The sequence below is a fragment of the Lepidochelys kempii genome, chromosome 1, assembly GCF_965140285.1.
Source record: "Lepidochelys kempii isolate rLepKem1 chromosome 1, rLepKem1.hap1, whole genome shotgun sequence".
NCBI classification, from domain to species: domain Eukaryota; kingdom Metazoa; phylum Chordata; order Testudines; family Cheloniidae; genus Lepidochelys; species Lepidochelys kempii.
The window spans coordinates 66,451,279-66,465,198 of NC_136380.1; positions in this window are offsets into that span (position 1 = coordinate 66,451,279).

Below are 13,920 nucleotides of genomic sequence, written 5' to 3' on the forward strand. Positions count from 1 at the left end.
TGGGCCTGCTTAAAGACTGAGCCTGTGGAGGGCTAAAGAGACAGCAACCGAGGAGTACAGAGACAGGCCCCTTGTGGACTGTGTAAACTGGAACGGGTCTGTTCTGATTCATATACAGACAGTGTGTGTGACTCGGCCAGAGGGCTGAGTCACTGAAAAAATGCCTGACAAAACGACTGACAGGGGTCACCGTAAACTGAAAGACTGCAGACTCACCTGACCAGAAAGGGGCACTTGCAAGTGGTGGGTGCCACCCCATTACAGGGTCTTGGATGAGTAAAAAGATGGATGAAACACTGGCTTTGTACCTGATTATTGAAATCCAAGATTGAAAAACCAAGCTGCATAGAAATGTGTCCAGTGTTGCCTGCACCGATCCCCTCGGCACTTTTTCCAATAGTCCAGCTTTTAAAAATTATTTCAGGTTCTGATTTTGTCAGATGTGCAGGAAACAATGTCCTGAATTAAACACAATCAATTTGTAGACTTATGGCCTTTGTAATCACCATACTAGAACTTGTCTATTTCGGCTTCACACTCCCGATCTAAAACTAGCTTCAAACGTGTTCAACTGAAGTCCATCCAAATGGCTTCTGGAGAGTTGTAGTGACAGTCATACAAAGTTAGGACGTGATTCAGGGCTGCTAACAAGGTGACTTGCCCCATGATCTGCAGAGCCTGGCGTTAAGCCAACACTGATTACAGGTTGAGACCCATCTGAGTGGGATTAGGACATTCCCTATGAAGGGCAGTAGGTGCTGGAGTAAACTGGGAGATTTTGATAGGGCAGAGAAAAAGTGTATGGGCCTAGCTAGACCTGCAGCCAGTGTCAGGCCTGGAAGGGGAAGAAAGGAGAGAAATGGGCTCAGTTCACAGTTGACTGGGAAAGAAGCAGGAGGTTGCTCTCCCTGTCGCCATGAGGGGACCGTCTCTACAAGCCTGACAGCTGGGACAGCAGCACTATATCCCTGAATGAGAGACTGTTGAGGAGGCTGGGGAACACCCAGCAGCCAGTGAACTGTACTATTTGACTGTCAAGACATTGTGTAGCTAGGCTACCTCCAACCTTATATGTGACCCCCCCACCCCCACCCTCACACCCTGCAGGACTCAGGCTATGGCAGGATGCTGAAAAAAGTCCACAAGAGGGGTGCTACTCCAGGTGATACGCTACAGACTGTTTGGACTACAGGGACCACGTCCCAAGCTGACATAGGTAGGAAATAGCTCAGGGAAGTGGACTTAGACTGTCCACTTGGAGGACCCGGCTGGTGTTGTTTCATACAGGGCCCTGGGCTGGGACCCAGTAGAGAGAGATGGCCTGGGTCCCTCTATCCCACCTCCTTAAGGGCTGCGGCCCAGATGCGAGCGGAGGCCATAAGGTTCCTGGCCTAAGGTTAGGAGTCAGACACCTTTGTCAGGGAAGCAAGGGGCTGCTAAGAAAGGTTCACTAACCACTAAGCTGACCAGCCCTCGTAGTACCCTGTTTCTGGGACGCTTCAGGAAACAGAAGCCTGAGAAGCTGTAGCTGGCAAGAAGAAGCAGGAGAAGAAAAGCTGCTGCTGCTGCTGTGAGCAAAATTAGCTCCGCAATAGACTTTGAACTGTACCCAGTTCTGGGAAAGACAGCCGGCAGCCCCCATCGAGGGATAGAGAGAGCTGTTGAACTGGTGTTGGGGCCTGTATGTACTCAGAAGACTAAATAAATGTGATCCTTTCTGGAAATTTTTTGAACGTATTTTTGAAATGGGTGAGTTCTTAAAAGAAAAGAGAGAGAAACAGAGGCCGGGTGCTGCACAGCATCCTCTGGCCACGAGGGGGCGCTCAGGATGCAGCCACCCCAGCTATATTCCCCTATGCTACGCGAAGGAATTCCTTATACAATAGAGGTTTAAAAAAATATTTGGATATGTGTAAGTCTGTGAGGTGTAATTAGGACACCAGGTGATATCATGGGTTAAGAGGTACTCCTTAAATACATAAATCAGGTACAAGATACACTATGGAATCTGTTTGTTTCTCCATTTTGAACTCTGGAAGCATCTGAAGTCTGGGAATCTTACCAGCCTTAGCAGCTTCCATTTTGTTTCTGTATGAAGCGATGTTTATTTCATCTCCACCCAAACCCCACTCCAGGCCACCCAGAACTATCCTACACCAGGAAGAGGATTAGATCATTAGGAATGAATGACACATGTTGAAAATGCATTAGATTTGGTCCATGGACATAAAAGGGAAAATCTGCATGTTTTCCCTCCATGGGTGTTTTTCTCCAATGACATATTTGGAATTTCTGTTAGGCTAGATATTTGATTCCTGAACATTCTGTCTCCAAATGTTAGGCTGTGTCTATGCCTTTTAAACAGTGGAAGGGCAGAACATGGGCTGAGTTTGTCTCTGATGAGCTGCATATACTAGAAGATATTGGCATATTCCTGGACATGCATACGGTAAATTAGAAGAGATGAGAAAATAGAGTCCTTTGAATCAAATGATTATTTAAGATGTGCTCCATTGTACATACTAATAAAGCATTATTGTTTGTATTAATTTAAGTGAAATTTATGGCATAGTTGATGATATTTATCAGCATGATACTCATATGGAAATTTAGCTAATAAGAAAAATAATGAACCCCTGTGCAGTTTCAAATTGCTTAGTAGTGAGGATTTAATGTAAAATTTGCAATGTGTTTTCATGCAAGATAATGCAAAATGCGCAAATACTTTTTATACTGGCTCACATTTATAAGCCTTATCTACACACAATGGAAAGTCCATGCTCATTAAAGCTTCATTTAAAGGTGCAGAAAAGCACATACTATAATAGACTTCTTAGATATCATTAGTCAAAGTAAACAGGATAATTAGAGGTGTTTAAACAGGTTATCAGTTAAAAAAAATGTTGGATAAATGAAGAAATCATGTGGTGAACTACACATCCATATTCTTTCTTTAAAAAAGCAGGAGAAAGGTGATTAAAACTGACATCTCTTCTTTATTATTTTCACAAATCAGCAAACATGTATGTGTCATTGTTTTCTATTACATATGTCTTCAAATGAAACTTATTTTAATCAGAGATATTCAGAATTGTAGCTAGTCGGACTCCAAAGGACTTAAAAAGACATCAGCATTTAAAAAGATGCCCTGGGATGTCTCACAAGCACATCTGGAGGTAGGGGACTGCCAAAGGGCAGTGTTTGTATGGGTAGGGTGACCACCTTTTCAAAAGGCAAAAACTGGACACACGCAGGAGCCCTGCCGCCCCTGTGGCCCCACCCTGCTCCTCCTCTTCCCCTAAGACCCCACCCTCTGGCCCTCCTCTTCCCACAAACTCCCTGCTTTTCCTCTTTCCCCTGAGGCCCCACCCCTGGGCCAGGCTAGAAGCTGGAGCTGGGCCGGGGTAAGACCCTCCCAGGGAGCATGGACCACTGTTTATATATCAGGCTGCTAGCAGAAATAGTGAAATGGTGTGGGCTGCTGTGCCTCTGGAATGCAGGTAACACACCCAACATTTTAACTCTGTTTCATCAGACCTAATGCAGATGATTAACCTACCCACCGGCTGGCTTGGATGACAAACAGCTGGCTGAGATTCAACCCAGATAAGACTGGATTTTTGTTTGTATGGTGGGAGAAGGAGCAGAAAGAAATGTTAAGAGTTTATGGGCTGCTTGTTTCATCTGTCCTTGGTTGGAAGGTAGCAACATCTATTTATTTTTATGAGGGTGATATGATGAGTGCACAAGAATTTTGCAATACATGCTAAAGGCTTTCTTTGTGACGATCCAAAGGTAAATGGAACGAAAGTGAGCAGAGAAAAATCTAGTCTGAACATTTGGGAATCTCATATTTGAGACCTATTCACTTGTTGATTAGCCTCTGAAGGCAAGTGGTTGAATCACCATCTCTTGAGTCTTTTAATATTATTAGATTGGCCAAGAAAATTAATACTAAACAGCTGGATTCTCTGCTGGTGTAAATTGGTCAACATAGGCATTATGGTGCATTAAATGGACTTGATAACCTGAGTAGTCTTTTCCATCTCTAGTGTCTCTGATTGAAATTGTCATGTGCACCTCCTCAAGTCAATACAAATGTAGATCAGCATAATTATAAACAATGCCACTAACATCAATTCTTTCCTTCGTCTTTCTTGTCCATTTACATTATAAACATTTCAGGCCAAGTACTATCTTATACTATATGTTTGTAGCACACATAGCACAATGAGGCCCCAGATCTCAGTTGGTGCTTCTAGATCAGGGATCTCAAACACAAATCGCCACGAGGGCCACATGAGGACTAGTGAATTGGCCCAAGGGGAGCATCACAGACACCTTTTCAAACAAAGATACAAAAGCCCCCTGCTCTAACCCCGGTCCTGCCCCCACTCCACCCTTTCTATGAGGCCCCACCCCTGCCTCTTCCCACCTATTCCCCACCCCCATTCCAACCCCTTCCCCAAAGTCCCTGCCCCAACTGTTCCCCCTCCCTTCCCGTATTCCAACTGCTTCCCCGAATCCCCGCCCCGGCCCCGCCTCTTCTCCTCCTCCTCCCCTGAGCACGCTGCATCCCAGCCCCTCCTCCCTCCCTCCTGGAAAGTCCTAAGTGCTGCCAAACAGCTGTTTGCCAATGGGAAGTGCTGGGAGGTAGGTGGAAGAGCGGGAATGTGGTGTGCTTGGGGGGTAGGGGAGCTATGGCGGGCTGCAGGAAATAATTCTGTGGGTCCCATGCAGGCCGCGTGTTTGAGACGTCTGTTCTAGATGCTAATATAATGCAAATACATTTAGTGCCGTCATCATCATCAGTGGACAGATATTAGCCCTGATAAAAGAAAATGGACACTGTTGAAAATGTTAGCTGTCATCCAGGAGATCTGTAGTAACTTTGGGCCATTGTGTACACTTGCACTCAGTGTGCTACTAAATAAGTAGTCCCATTGATTTCAATAAGAGCATTCAAGGTGTAAGATACTGTTTGCTGTGAGTAAGGATATCACACTTTGGCCTCCTGTTTATTATGGTCCTGATTTAAAGCTCAGTGAATTCAAAGGAAAGAAATTTCCTTTGACTTTGATGGGCTTAGGATCAGACCCAAAGTGAAAAACAGAAAAAAAAATGTCCATCCTTCAGGGGGGAGAAAAATATCAAAACCATTTGCTAGAATTTTAGATCAAGTTAGAGCCACTAGTTCACTGAAACATCATATTCTACACATTTCAGAATTATCTAAAACTTCCAAACCTTATAACCATGTTGATATGTTGTACAGTTTTCTACAGTTCCAAAACTTTTCACAGACTTAAAACCCGGGAAATTTCAACAAACAAAATTTCATTGTAAATATTTTCCCCGGTGCAAAGATTTTGACAAAACACTATAAGGAAGCATGCCCTGCTGTTGACAGCAATACACCAGTTCTGTGGATAAAGCAATGCTATATTAGATGTTTGTTGTTTTCATCTCCACTCGCTGGAATATGCATCCGATGAAGTGAGCTGTAGCTCACGAAAGCTTATGCTCAAATAAATTGGTTAGTCTCTAAGGTGCCACAAGTACTCCTTTTCTTTTTGCGAATACAGACTAACACGGCTGTTATTCTGAAACCTGGAATATTGTTGTCACTATAGTTAGCATTGTCTGTCAATTTGAATAGACCACTTGTGAACATAGCGTTGAAAATAAGGGCATGAATCATCATGGGCTGTCATTTATTTCAGCTCTCACTGAAAGCCAAAAGAGACTCCCACAGTTATACACTGTTAGACTTTGCTTTTAAGTTAAATCACAAAATGAGTGGAAATATTTAAAAATCTGTTGGAAAATCTGCTCACATCACTTGAGTGAAACCAACCTTACTACCAAGCACTGAATGCCCTTAATTGTAGATCCAAATTTACCAATATTCCACACAAATCTGAATATTTATGACTCTGGCATTCTGAGATATGAGTCAAGGCTGCGGCCTCATTATGCTAAGCACTGTACAAATACTTATAAAGAAACTATCTTTACTCCAGTGATCTTACATTTTAGGCACTGGTCCTGGAAAGAATTAAGTATGCATTTAATTTCACACACAATGTGTAAAATTAAGCACATGCTTTAGCTGGGCAGTTTTGAGGTTATAGTTCCACTGCTTATTTTCTGCAAACTGCACAGCACAAATGCTGTCTCATGAAAGAAAACTTTCTATATGTTAAAGAAATTATTCCTTATTTCCAAGGTAATATATCACAATGCAGATCTGGAAAAAAGAGGTGTTCTACAATTCTGCATTCTCTCAGTCTGCAAGATACACAGAAACCCAGGATACCGCCTCTGAAATGGTAGCACTAATGTTGCGTAACAAAAGGGCAGTGTCAACACAGGTATATGTACATAGTGCCACACCCTGCCCCACACAGTATATGTGGACACTCAGCAGGGGTGAAAGTAACAGAGACAACTTACCCGTACGGGGGCCTGGCATCGGGCAGAAGGGGCAGGGCTGGGGGTCAGCCTCCCACAGCTGGCCCATCTGCGCTGCCTGGCCTGCGCCGCCTGGGGTGATTTAAAAGGGTGGCAATTTAAAACGGGTGGCCAGAGCCCCAAGCGACAGGGGGAGGGCAAAAGAGGCAGTGATGTTAAAGCACTGCCAAAGCGAGGCTTTAACATCGGCTGCGTACGGGCCGGTAGTGGTGACCGCTATGCTGTACCAGTCTGTACCATCCCACTTTCATTTCTGACACTCAGTGACGGTATGGGCAACATGTGTGAGCATGTACATGGTCAAGTAGCCGAGTATGTGTGCTAGTGTAGATCTAGCCTTTGGCGTTGGTGCCATCTTTGACATACAAAAGGGCCTTTCTTAGTGCAAGTAACTTCACTTTAGAGAGGATTCTGGAACCTTCCAATTTAGAATATATATCTGCTATATTTTACACCTCAAAAGAGTGAGGCTGACAAGGAATGCTAATTAAGAATGATTAAGTAATTTTATACTGGTGGTGGTTTACCATACTTTCTCCGTGCAAAGAAAGAAAGAAAGAAACAAAACACCAAGGAGAAATGTTGAACATGTGTCTCTCCTTTGAAAATATCTGGATGTTAGGTTGCTAACTGTAAAGAGAAGCTAAAATATTTATGTATTACTATGCATCCTTGTGCTATATGCATATTGCTTGTAGTTATTTAGGGCCAGATTCTGCTTGGTCCATATGTGGGTATGAAATAAAGGCAGAGGGTGCTTTCATCCCCTCACAGCCCACATAAAGACCAGAGAGAATGGCTGAAGAACTGCTCCCTCCCTATTCCCCCTCGGGTATCAGGGCCTGAAAAAGGTGGAGAGGGGCAGGGATGAAACAGCTTTATGCCCCCTTCCCTAATCTGTACCAGTTTGCAAAACTAAGATGGAGGTGATAGATGCACTACACAAAGAGATGCAGTAGCAAATGCTTTCAGCCTGCATACTGAGAGCAAAGGGTGGTATTCTATATCCCTGAGTCAGTATATCTACCAGTGTTCCTCATGGGAAATGCAGTTCTGCTTAAATGCTGTGTTCTAGCTTTTACAGATTATGCAGATTACCAATCACATGTTTCAGAGAAAGCCCAAGTAGCATATTGAAGAAGCCTTTTTTCAATCTCATCACTATTCATTATCCTCACCCCCTTCTTATCTTTAGTATTATTTCTTAATATTTCTTCTTCATATACTTCTCTAGTCTCTCTGTAATCCATGTCAGAGGCAAAACTTTGTGAAATTTCAAGGAATCCTTCAGTTGGTAGTTCCATCCAGTATGAACTACCTCTTTAACGTGTTTTGGATGGACCAGGCACGTTGAATAATCGGATTACTTATGCAAATATTTGCTTAGTATTTAATGATACCAGAACATTATCTACTTCAGTATGGATCTAGCCATCACCACTGGATAGATGCATAAATAATAATATCCATCTGACTAACTGGCGTGGGACGTCAACTTGGCCATAGCAGATGAGGCAACTCCTCTCCTCCTTTTCAGATATAATCTTAGCTCTGTCTGTGAGTGGATGGAGGCTTCCTGTCTGGCACCAGATTCCTTTGTGGTCTTTGGAGGTGTGCATTCTGCTGGTGCCCTTTCCCCCTTGCTTGGCTGTTGTTTATTGTGTTTTTAAGTTACCCATCACTGTATGTAAACGCCAGACAACTGTTGGAGATTATCTTGTGTGCACACTGACATCAGTGGAGTTATAATGATTTTCCAAGAGAGGATCTGTCCCATTCACTCTTAAATGCTCACAGGACCCTTCTCCCAGTATGTCTGGTCATGGGAAGAGGGGGGAGAAAGGGTGTCTCCTCCTACTGGCTTTGTCTGTTTCTTCCTCAGCTTCTCCCACTCCACCATCTTCCTGGTGGTTCTTTATTTTCCTGTAGAACTACCTTTTTAGTAATGGTAATAATACATTTTGTATAGCATTACTGACCAAAGGCAATTTTGTGTGTGTAAATGCTGGTATTTCATCAAACTCCACCTAACTTTCCCCCACCCCATCCTATTAATTTGAAATAGTCCACAGTTTTCAACAGCAGGGTGTTGTCTTTAACATACATGCGATGGGGTAAGTCTTTTACTTATTGATCCTTCATGAAATCACAGAAATTAGAGCTGATAAAAGACATAGGAGGTGATCTAGTTCCTCTCACTGCCAATGCAAGCTTACTTCTACAGTGTATGTTCTAGTGCAGTTGTCCTCCAACTGCAGCCCTTCGAGCTGCTTCTGTCACAATGGTGACAGAAGCCTCAGTTAGTCTTCAAGCAGTGATACTTCCTGCTACTTGTAGGGATTCAGGGATCTGGATTGCTTCTAACCGTCCTCCTTCTTTGTAGTTTGTGTTTGGATGCTTTAGTTTGGTGCCAGACTTCCTGGACTGCTGAGGAATTTTGCTTTGTGGGGTCAAGGAGGCATATTTCCCAAAGTGTTAAATTGGCTTGTGCAGCGTTGGGTTTTTGACATCCCCTCAGGCAATCAGGAGGTCTGGTTTTCAGAAGTTTCATATTAAATGTTCATGATGCAACTTTGGCAGAAGTCCAGCATGGATGCTGAAGTTTGCAAGGGCCATGTGGCAAGTGGACATGCCAGTTGCCAATTGCTGTGTCCACTCGAGAGGTTGGTGCATTAAGCAGGGTAGGGATTACGGGTCTAAGGATTTGTACATCCTTCATTTTTTCATCTAAGATTTCCATAAGGAACTCAACAGGAAAATTTGAGTGAAGGACAGGAGCTGCACCTGGATAGCCTCCTCTTTCATGGTTGAAGGAGTTCACACATTGGGATAGGTCTTGACTAGGGTAGAAAGGTGGTTTTCTAGAACCAGTTAGCTACATGTTCTCACAAACATGTTTTAAAACTTTAATTTTGACAAGACAAGTTGTACTTTACCATACATTATCTAGATGGGCTCCAACAACTAACTGCTTTGTTGACACTATAGTTTTAGAACATCTCCATTAGACCATGCTATCTAATATGTTCTAGAAAAACACCTTGTCATCCTTTGTGTGTGATCCAATAATAGAGCCTGCACTGAACAGGTATCAGCTGGGCACTTTCAGGGTTGATTTAATCTTTTGATTCTAATTAGCTATTTAAAAATCAATAAAGCTGCAGCCTTATTTCAAAAATGTATTCTTGTTCTGTATCTTGTTCCACGTGTATCACAGCCTAATAAATTCCTTAAACGTATTGACAGAATTTGATAGCGAAATGCATTGCATCTTTTTCGTCCAACATATGGCTAACTTTTTTTAAGCCTTTTAACCTCTTTATTTTATAGAGCATCTTCCTACCAGTATTGTGTATATATAGAGATGAGAAATATATTTATTTTGCTTTTATCAATGCAACACTGTCTTCAAAAAAAAGATCAGGTAATGCCACACTCTGGGTTTTGCTCTCAAGAATGAGCAACTCTTATTCCTCTTCTCCTTAATTGTACCTTGCATGGATCTGTAACAATGTACAATTTCTTTGAAGACAGGTCAGCTTCCTGGAGTTAGAATGACTGTTTATGTCTGTTCTTAGGGAAGAATTGAAATAGAGATATTTTCATTTGTATGGTAAGTGCTGTTATGTTGAGTTAGATATGCATGGCTTTTATGTAGGAAGTAATTGGTGGTAAAACTCATAGATGAGGGCACTGAGGATCCGAGATTTGAAAAACTTTAAAAGAAATTGCAGAATAGTTTTCTGTGTGTTGAGTGTTAGCCCTGCTAGCTGGCTTGTTAGCTGGTCTGTTGGCTGATTCAGTGTTCATTTATTAGATGCTAAAACTTGTTTGACTCAGGATTAATAGATTTCCTCCAGAGGAGCACTGAGGAACCACCCTGTGAGGGACTTTCTGAGGGCAGACAGTCAAGTCTTTGAAGAGGATGTCTTGAATCACAAAAAGCGCCACCTGCACAACTAAATCAAAAAAGATATAGTGAATGGTGGGAACAGAACTGTTTTATTGAACGAAAATAATTTATGGAACAGAGGATTGGTGACATGTTAACCTATTTGCTAATGGGCCAAAGCCCAGTTCAGAAGAAACGGGATGCACATATATCTGATCTAAGGACTTGATTGTCATGTTTTTAATCAGCAAAGCAAAGCGCGGGAAAGTTTTCTGTTTTATTCCCTTGCTTAGCTTTGCAAACACTGTGACTACACCTCTGTGGGATGCTGGCTACCTGCCTTATAGTCCACTGAGTGAGCAAGTGGGTGAAGAGGAATCAGAGAGGGACACAGCATAGGATAAGTCTTGACTGGGTGGTTGGCTGGGTACACCGGAAGTGAGGTGGGGGGTAGGATGTTCCATAGACAGGGTGAAGTAACTTTCTCTTTCCTCATAGTAAAAGAGGATTAGGTGAGGAAGTCAAGGAATTCTGACTCCCTAAATTGCATCTCGGTCTCTGATATGATCCTGAGGCACTGCTGCCTCTGAATCAGTGCAGATTGTAAACTGACACTTCATCCTTCAGTGTTTCAATCTTTCTGTTAATTTGCCATGGTTTTGGTGAAAAAAAAAACAGTTTCAATCATTCAAGAGTCTTGGGGGGACACCTGCAAAGATCAGATAACTGGAGAAGCTGGCTCAACAGACTGAATTCTGTATTCAGCTTCTTCCAACTTTGAAAGACTTTGCAGTCTGCTGATTGGTGTTCACAATCATAGCCACTGTCTCAAAAGCACTCATTTTGTGAGAGTAATTGATCCAGAATAAAGTCACTTATATTCTGAAATAGAGTAGCCACACTGGGAGCTATTCTGGAATAGCTATTGCAGAATACCTTACTCCAGAATACCTATGCTGATCAATTTCTTGAAGAAGACAAGACTCAAGATTAAGGCACTTCATCCATAGAAAACACTTCTGCCAACACTCTTGATTAGTGCCCTTCATGGAAAGGCTTTATTCCTTCTGAGCCCATCTATGCTGAAAAGTCTGCAGGAAGCCAGTTTATCTCCATTATACAAAGCTTACTTACATGAATCTCTACTGACTGAAACTGAATGAAGTCCTGGAACACAAACCAGTTTTGATCAGCAAGGGATTTCCACATAATTAAGGTTTTGTTGTATTTCTTTATGCCCCACTGAACAGTTCTCTGGCCACATGGAAATGCCATCCAATTCCTTCTCCTGTATCTGTGACGTTTTATCAGTTTGCTGAATTCTGGGCCATACCCTAAGTAGATTTTGTGGCAACTGCTTTCAAGTTGACCTGAATTTGATGAGTCAGTTATGGCTCACCATTGATCACATCCAACCAGAAAATTTATAGATTATTGTCCAATTCAGACTACAGGGTACGAGAACTCAGAGAGTTCTATATCGGGAGAGGACTCTCGGGGTGCCTGGCAACAACACTTACACTGAGGACAATACCAAACTGATAACAACTTTATTGAGATTAACAAAAGAATAATAAATGCTATGAAACTTATAACTGCAAAACAGTAAAAGAATCCCCAAACTCCTGTTGGTAACATTTAAATTATAACTACCTTAACCTAACATCCTCTCACCCTTCCTTGAGGACCCGGTAATAGGAGGTGAAGGACCAGCCTTACTCCTGGCATACAATAACACAATGGTTCTGGCTTCCCCAAATAGTTAGGAATCTTGAGTAGTTATATTACACTACACAAGATGATCTGATAGCATGATAGAGGATAGAATGATAGGTAGATAAAAAGATAGACTATAGAATATAGGAGAACAAAGAAAAGAAAGAGCTAAAGACTAAAAGAACACTAGAAGAAAGCGAAAAGAGAGCTAATAAAAAAAAAGCTTAAGGAGCTAAAAGAGCGCTCTCAACTTCTTCCGTACAAGGTACTTTATAAAAAGAAAAGGAGTACTTGTGGCACCGTAGAGACTAACATATTTATTTGAGCATAAGCTTTTGTGAGCTACAGTTCACTTCATCGGATGCATTCAGTGGAAAATACAGTGGGGAGATTTATATACACAGAGAACATGAAACAATGGGTGTTACCATACACACTCTAATGACAGTGGTCAGGTAAGGTGAGCTACTACCAGCAGGAGAGCAGTGGGGGGTGGGGGGAACCTTTTGTAGTGATAATCAAGGTGGGCCATTTCCAGCAGTTGACAAGAGCGTGGGAGGAACGGGGGGGGGGGGAATAAACATGGGGAAATAGTTTTACTTTGTATAATGACCCATCCACTCCCAGTCTCTATTCAAGGCTAAGTTAATTGTATCCAGTTTGCAAATTAATTCCAATTCAACAGTCTCTCATTGGAGTCTGTTTTTGAAGTTTTTTTTGTTGAAGAATTGCCACTTTTAGGTCTCTAATCGAGTGACCAGAGAGATTGAAGTGTTCTCCGACTGGTATATATGCCATCATGGGCCAGCAATGCCCCTCTGCATGTACATTGGTCAAACTGGACAGTATCTACGTAAAAGAATAAATGGACACAAATCAGACGTCAAGAATTATAACGTTCAAAAACCAGTCGGAGAACACTTCAATCTCTTTGGTCACTCGATTAGAGACCTAAAAGTGACTATTCTTCAACAAAAAAACTTCAGAAACTGACTCCAACGAGAGACTGCTGAATTGGAATTAATTTGCAAACTGGATACAATTAACTTAGGCTTGAATAAAGACTGGGAGTGGATGGGTCATTACACAAAGTAAAACTATTTCCCCATGTTTATTTGCCCCCCACCACCCACTGTTCCTCAGACACTCTTGTTAACTGCTGGAAATGGCCCACCTTGATTATCACTACAAAAGGTTCCCCCTCCCCCCCCCTCCCCCCTGCTCTCCTGCTGGTAATAGCTCATCTTATGTGATCACTCTCCTTACAGAGTGTAACCATTGTTTCATGTTCTCTATGTATATAAATCTCCCCAATGTATTTTCCACAATATGCATCCGATGAAGTGAGCTGTAGCTCACAAAAGCTTATGCTCAGATAAATTGGTTAGTCTCTAAGGTGCCACAAGTCCTCCTTTTCTTTTTGCGAACACAGACGAACACGGCTGCTACTCTGAAACAAGATATTTTATAGGATCCTGACACTATGTAATTCAGGCCCAACCTACTATACACAAATCTTATTTCTGGACCCTAAGAAATGTATAGGTATCCTTATCCTATAGCAGTGGTCTCCAAACTTTTTGGTTCACACACCCCCAGGGCCAGCTCTAGGGAAACGCAAAAAAAAAAAAAAAAGAAGAGCTGCCGCCGGTGTGCCTCCAGACAATCAAGGGTGCCAGCAGTGCTCCTTCGGCGGCGCTCCTCCGGCCGCGCACCCCCAGGGATGGTCTTGCGCTCACCCCACTTTGGAGACCACTGTCCTATATGTTAGTGGATTATGAGACTTACTCCCTCTATATAAATAAGGATTATTTCACTCCCAAAACTGCCAACCTAGT